The following is a 935-nucleotide window of genomic DNA, read 5'->3' as shown; positions in this document are numbered from 1 at the left end:
TGTATTGCCATAGAGTTCTACCAGAGATGGTTTATGAAGCTAGTAACTAGACAAGGCAAGTTTATTTATATAACCCATTTGGTACACAGAAAGGTAACCCAACTGGACAATCTTTGGTTCTACCTTGTAAGTTTCTCCTTATCATAATCACCCCTCAGTCTGTGTTTATGGGCATCTTGATCCTTGGTGAAACATGGCAAGGCAAACAGGTGAAAGTTTAATTGGTATGGTGGAGCAACTGGTAGTGTAAGGTGCTGATCACTTTGTAAACACAAACAGGACACTGATGAAGTATATAGTATCTGTACTGTAAACATTTGAAATTAGTACATGTTTGGCATAATGATGTTTATCTTTTTTATCTTTTATTGTTCATTGGTTATAAACACACATGTTAACCTGAGATGTGCCATTTCAAGAGAGTCTCTTGATAACAGCATATCATATCATTAGTTAAAGCGTGCACAAAAAGGTAAATAGAATAAAAATAATAATAAGAAGAAGCAACTGGATTTCAATAGAGGGGATGCATGATACAGTGACATCCATAGAACGGACAGCACATTATCACATGCACAGTAAACCTAAGAATTAAAAAAAGTCAGAGTGTCTGGTGTGGAGAGTGCTGGAGATTTCTCCTCTACCTGATTCATCTCCTCATGCTGATCCGTTCTGGTCCACACAGGGTGTTTTCAGGTCGGCCAGAACGGTGCCAGTGCTGGTTCCCGCCCCAATTACACTGTGAACCAAAGTGCTTACAGGTGAGCGGCCCGCGTTCACACTATTTAAGTGAACCTGTGATGCGGCATCGACAGGGGGTGTTGAATTGCCACAAGACGGCCATACGAAAGCGGATGTCACAGCAAGGAAGCTGTCACAGCAAGCACACACGTTTTCTTTGTTTGTTTTGCCGCGTATGACCCGGATGAACCTGA

General features: G+C 41.5%; 1 protein-coding gene across 1 annotated transcript in view; it reads right to left on the bottom strand.

Annotated features, from left to right (window-relative positions):
• Positions 1-449: 449 nt before the first annotated feature.
• Positions 450-935, bottom strand: part of LOC134079015 (zinc-binding protein A33-like) — a 5,305-nt gene continuing 4,819 nt past the window's right edge. Inside the window, exon 5 of the mRNA XM_062535180.1 lies at positions 450-935. This exon is cut by the window's right edge and continues 702 nt beyond it. The gene's annotated coding sequence lies outside the window, so the exon portion shown is untranslated.

Source organism: Sardina pilchardus, chromosome 4, assembly GCF_963854185.1.
Source record: "Sardina pilchardus chromosome 4, fSarPil1.1, whole genome shotgun sequence".
NCBI classification, from domain to species: Eukaryota; Metazoa; Chordata; class Actinopteri; order Clupeiformes; family Clupeidae; genus Sardina; species Sardina pilchardus.
The sequence above is the reverse complement of the archived record's forward strand: the minus strand, read 5'-3'. Positions and strand labels throughout refer to the sequence as shown.